Source organism: Babylonia areolata, chromosome 29 (genome assembly GCF_041734735.1).
Source record: "Babylonia areolata isolate BAREFJ2019XMU chromosome 29, ASM4173473v1, whole genome shotgun sequence".
NCBI lineage: Eukaryota > Metazoa > Mollusca > Gastropoda > Neogastropoda > Buccinidae > Babylonia > Babylonia areolata.
The window spans coordinates 41001648-41008032 of NC_134904.1; the positions used below are offsets into that span (position 1 = coordinate 41001648).

General features: G+C 39.9%; 1 protein-coding gene across 1 annotated transcript in view; it reads left to right on the forward strand.

The window, feature by feature from the left end:
- LOC143274823 (TLC domain-containing protein 2-like) overlaps window positions 1-2226 on the forward strand; it is a 13859-nt gene extending 11633 nt beyond the window's left edge. The window contains exon 6 of the mRNA XM_076578759.1: window positions 1-2226. This exon is cut by the window's left edge and continues 1195 nt beyond it. The gene's annotated coding sequence lies outside the window, so the exon portion shown is untranslated.
- The last annotated feature ends 4159 nt before the right edge of the window (window positions 2227-6385 follow it).

The window sequence follows — 6385 nt, forward strand, 5'->3', positions numbered from 1 at the left end:
TGGAAATAAGTTAATTTGAACCGGAGAGCCATGGCGTCCTGATAGGAAGGGTGGGTGGAAATAAGTTAATTTGAACCGGAGAGCCAAGGCGGCGTGATAGGAAGGGTGGGTGGAAATAAGTTAATTTGAACAGAGCCAAGGCGTCGTGATAGGAAGGGTGGGTGGAAATAAGTTAATTTGAACCGGATAGCCAAGGCGTCGTGATAGGAAGGGTGGGTGGAAATAAGTTAATTTGAACCGGAGAGCCATGGTGTTGTGATAGGAAGGGTGGGTGGAAATAAGTTAATTTGAACCGGAGAGCCATGGTGTCGTGATAGGAAGGGTGGGTGGAAATAAGTTAATTTGAACCGGAGAGCCATGGTGTCGTGATAGGAAGGGTGGGTGGAAATAAGTTAATTTGAACCGGAGAGCCATGGCGTCGTGATAGGAGGGGTGGGTGGAAATAAGTTATGTGGGTTTTGTTGGAGGAGTTGTGGTGTCGTAATTGGTGTGGTGTGGTGTGGTGCGGTGTGTGTGCACTGTGGTGTAGTATAGTGTAGTGTGGTGTGTTCATCCCAGTCTTTGTTCAGACTACTACTGTCACGACCTGACCTGTTGGTGATTTGCCCTCTTCTTGACCCGTCCACCATTTTCCGGCGTGGATATTTCTTTAAAAGAAAACAAAATCTCCAGTCGCTCGTTGACCGCATCACACTGCACACAGGAATCGACATGCAGGCAGAACAGCGGGCAAGACGTCGGAGATGGTTTCGTACTATAGTGTGACAGAGAGCACTGAGCAGCTGACATGGTTTGAGGTCAGACGAAGGTCTGTTCCTCTGCGTTTCGTTGAACAACGTGTGGCAAGTCTTTTCTTTTCCCTTGATGCCCTTTCGACGCCTTTGTTTTGTTTTACTTCATGTGAAACAGGGCGGAGGCCCGTCAAACGGATTAGTCCAACTGCTGGAGTTTTCTGGAGAACGAAAGCGGTGAAAATGTAAACTGAACGTCGATTGGCTCAGGCCGAGGAAAAGACAATCCTCACAGGCCGATAAATGTGGCAGTGAACGCCACAGACCGATTATCCCCCTTTGCGTGTCACGTCGCTCTTGGAATCCATGGGTGTTTTTGTTTCTGTTATTACTTTTACTGTTTCAGAAACGGTTTGGGTTGCTTCCGCGTAACACTGTTATTGCCAATGTAACACTGTTATTGCCAATGTAACACTGTTATTGCCAATGTAACACTGTTATCGCCAATGTAACACTGTTATCGCCAGTGTAGCAGTGTCGCTTTCTGAAGCTCAGCGCAGCATTCCACGCTCAAAACGCAATAAATAGCTGGGCAGCAGGAGAAAAAAGAGTCGTTCATTGTGATAGTACAGTGTATTTATCAGGTTCTCGTAAAAAAAGACCTCTTTGGTTTTTTTTTCTCCATTTTTACTTCCTTTTCTTTTTCTGACCCTAATGATCGGGACCAAACGTATGCGCTAATGCTGACTTATATGTCATGTAATCACTGAGTAATATGCCACACTGGATTGAGACAGACAAGCAGACAGATAGAAACTGATTCACAAATCTTTATCTTGACTGTGTGGCAGTCAGTGTCGCATTGTGAATAGTGAACATGTTTTACATTAAGCTCCCGGGGAAAAATAACAACAACCCGTGCACTGTGTATATGGCTGAAACTAACACAACACCACTGATAAAATCATCCTTATAAACCATGTGTTCACGTAATTGTGAGCCTGCACAGGGTGGGTTGTGTGTGTGTGTGTGTGTGTGTGTGTTCCTGCATGGAATGTGAACGCAGTGTTTACCGCGCAGTGGTGCATTATGCAAGATTATGCACTGTCGAAAACATGATTCATTACCAATTATCACACGTGTGTGCGTGCATGTGATGCAATGACATCACACCTTTGTGCGACCACCCGTAAACATGAGATTGATTTGAAGTTGAATGTTTATTTTCGATGAAACGTTTACTCTTCTGTTTTTTTGTCACGTGCGCGTCGTACAGTATGTTTTGCTGTACCTTTTGCCTCGGCTGATGGCCTTTTTACACTGATCTTGACGATACCGATTCTGCTTTTGCTTCAGCGATTTCGTCTTGGTGCACTGCTGATAAATGATGACAGATTCCTATATTTCATACATTTATTTAATTTTGCTTGGACTCTAATGGTATATCTATATTTGTACCTATATTCAGTTGGTTTTTTTTCTTGAAATATATGCGTTCTGCTCAACGACTTGGTTTTTGTGTTCTGAATTAGTGTGTGTGTGTGTGCGCGCACACACACACACACACACACACAAGGCGCACTCCACACACACACACACACACACACACGCACAAAGGCGTACTCCACACACACACACACACACACACACACATTTTTCTGTCAAATCCTCAATCTCTTAATGAGAAAACAACAATATACACACAAAAACAAACAAAAAAAAAAAAAACGGAAGTGTACAACACACCCCTTGACATATTAATTCAAGGCCATTGACAATGAAACCCTGAGAAAAGATGAAAACTGCAGGCAATTATCATATACACGCAGACATTTTTTTTTCACACATAACATTGCTTCACAGATGGAACATAACAGATAATCTGAGCGCATTAATGTACATGTATACTCTTCGCATATCTTTCCGTACCACACCGAGTCCGTGCAGTAGTGACAAGTCAATATCTACTGGCCACCAAGTGACTTTAGTTCAGGTCCTGAGGAAAAACAACTTGCTCAAACACATTTGTATAATTTTTTTTCTTCTTGTTTTTTCTTCTGTCAAAAACTTAGTATGCGGTCGATGAATATGCTTAGCAATTTAAAAACAAACAGCCCCCCTCCTCCCTAACCAAAAAAAACAAAACAAAAACAAAAAAAACCAACAAAAAACAACAACAACAAAAAAACAAAACAACAACAACTAACAACAACACAAACAAAACAACAACAACAACAACCAAACAAACAAAACGGAACACACTCATAACCAATCATAAGATTTTAACACTGCACACACGCGCGCGCGCGCTCACACCCTCCCCCTTCCCTCCCACCTCACACACTGTGATGGAGACATAATCATACACAGTGACATGTGAATGGACATGTACTCATACATATTCAGAACACACACACACACACACACACACACACACACACACACACACATATGAATAGCTGCTTATCGTCCAGCCGACCGCACGGGGCCAAGTCAGGACTGGTCAACCATTCATTTCCAAAAAATTCTGTCACATCTTATAAAAAAAAGTTCATGACATACTAACCATTAAACTCCTAAGCAAATAAGATACACTTTCGCTTGATTTATCACACCTAGATAACAATAAATAAATAGATAAATAGATAAAATAAATAAGAAAAAGAAAGATATAAAGAAATCGTAAAAATGGATTAAAGAATTTCAAAACCACATAAAAACCACACAAATATACGCTTAAAAGCTCATACCCTATAATTAACATTGCAGAATTGGACAGCTAGTGCCCATCTCAGTGTTCACAACATCATGACCTGACCGGCAGAGCAACACGGCACAGACACTGCGTTACAGACTCCGGCAAAAAGACGAAAAAAGAAATTAACAAACGGTGTTTAGATTTGTGGAAAACAGTAAGGGAAAAGGAGTGGTAATGCCGAGAAAGCAGACGGTAGTGAAGGAACCAGAGTCAGTCAGGTATCCATTCACATCTGGCTGGAATGAGCGAGAGAGAGAGAGAGGGAACAAGAACAAGAACAAAACTTTAATCTCCAGGCCTCCGGCCCCTAGAAAGAGGTCAAAAGTACACAATATGGTGATCACTCAGCCACAACAAAATGTAAAATACGTACTAACTGAACATGTAGAACAAAAGTGCTTCTCGTGCATAGTAAATTAATTCTAACTTTCATCATTGTTGTCACAGAATTCCTGTCGTATCTTCAGGGCATTAAATATATAAATGCAGAGTTTACGAATACTGTAAACAGAACCATTCTTCATCAAGTGAACATACCATTGACCTTCAGAGTTCAGATGTTTTTGTCGCAGGTTATTGTAAAGGACACAATTGTTTATAAAATGGTTTTCATCTTCGATCACATTACAACGTTTACATGCGTAATTTGAATTACATTTGAATGTTCTTCTAAAAAATGATCCATTTATTGGGAGCAAACCAAGCCGTAATTTTACCAAACAGTCCCTAAAACACTTTTTATCCACATAGTCAAAATATTGCTCACACTGAAAACCAGTTTTAAACAGTCTGTAGTTATGATATATATCTTCAGACATTACTGACTCGTCCCACTCCTGCATAAATATATCTTTCATTCTTTGCTTAAATAATGACAAAAATGTTGAGAGAGAGAGAGAGAGGAGAAAGCGGAGTAAAGTGCCTCAGTTTCCCAACGACACAACACTATGCCGGAACGGGGCCTCGAACCCTGATCAGTGGAGGAAGGTGGACCACAAGTCCAACGACTGATCGGGTCTGCCAAGGGGCCTCTTCCAACAGCACACCATGAAATGCCCTGGCACAAAACAACTCGAAAGCAGCAAAGACAATTGACAGCATTAACTGGGACAGCCCACTCAGCAGATCAAGTACTGAACCTGACAAATATCTACCAGCACGAATTCTTAAAATGTTCTTCGGGAAAACGATTCTAAGAAGAAACAAGAGAGGCAAGGCCTTCAAGACTCACTTGTAATACACTTAAAAAAAAATCTAATCGTTAAAATGTATTCTGTATTTGTTATTATAAAGCTTCGGGTTAAAAAAAAGAAGAAAAAAGTCCTAACCAGATTCGAACCCCGCGTGTTCGGGTGAGAAGAAACTGTCTCACCCAGTACACTATCGTGGCTCCTTAACTGACGTTCTAAAATTTAATATTTGAACATACTTTTTTAAAGGGCGATAAATCAATTGCGATATTCGCAGTGAGAACGCTGTTTAAATCATATTATTCTGGTGCATCTTGGGCATTCAAAAAATCTTTAAGGGCAATAAAAAAAAAAATTCTTTTAAGTCCGCGGTAAAGGAGACGTGGCAATCGCCGCAATCACACTGCAACATTTAGCCGTTTTCTCTAGATCTAGATAGATGTACAAGTTTAGTTACGCCCGCCGGGATTGTAGTACGACACGGTCGATTCAATTTCTTTTTTATGCTCATTCTAGTTTTATAGTTTTAAAGTTGATATGAAAATTTAGTTGCTTTTTTTTTAAAACTAATAACATGTAGAGCCAAGCACAAGTACTTCTAAACGTCGTATGAAGTGAAAAGGACTTCATTTTGAGAAAAGTCAAGACTGGAAATTTTTTCGCTTCATCAACTCAAGGGTATTAACTCGCATGGTTTACAATTTTTAACTGTGAATTCCGACTGATTCTGTGGATATTTTTATGGCAGTTTGGGGCATAATCCAGTAAGTGATGAGGCGTTCACAAATCTTTCTCTGAATAAATATTTAACGGTCTCCTTCTCCAACTTTCCATCACATGTTATCGTGTATTGTCCATTGAATATGGGATTGAACGGGCAGGTGGACAACTTGAAACAAAATGGCGTCGTTCGCGTTCGCGAAGAATATGAGCACGCGCTTTGAATGTGTATAAATATGTGTACGCAATTGAATTTTGCCCATGACCTTCAGGGCTCAGCCAATAGATCTATAAAGTCCACTCGTCGTATTGATTTTAGTATTTTCCGAAAAAGACCACTTGGGCGAATGAACATAGTGAAAGCCCTGTACACTGAGAGTAAAACACACAAGCTTTTTATGTACTGAGTATAATTTCAAAATGTAATGTTTAAGATGAGAAAGATCAGTTTAAAGCAAATTAAGTCCCCTAGCATTAATTACAGATTAATTTCCCTGTTTTACTGTCTGCACCAAAACGTTTGCAAAATAAATAAAACTTCCATGCTTAGCAAAAGAAGTTCCTGTTTGAACAACAATGATAATAATGACTGCTCTTGTTGTTGTGTCAGAATATTAGATCAAAGTGCCAAGTTTAGAGAATAAAAAAAATACAAATATAACAGTAAATGCAGTTTGCATATAATTTGGCTTCTTTTTAAAAAAAATTTTTGTGCCCATCCCAGAGGTGTAATATTGTTTTAAACAAGATGACTGGAAAGAACTGAATTTTTCCTATTTTTATGCCTAATTTGGTGTCAACTGACAAAGTATTTGCAGAGAAAATGTCAATGTTAAAGTTTACCACGGACACACAGATACACACACACGCACACACAGAGACAACCAAACACCAGGTTAAAACATAGACTCACTTTGTTTACAAGTGAGTCAAAAAAGTCTATGCACTGTACAGAACAAGAGTGAAACCCCGACAGATTTTTCGAT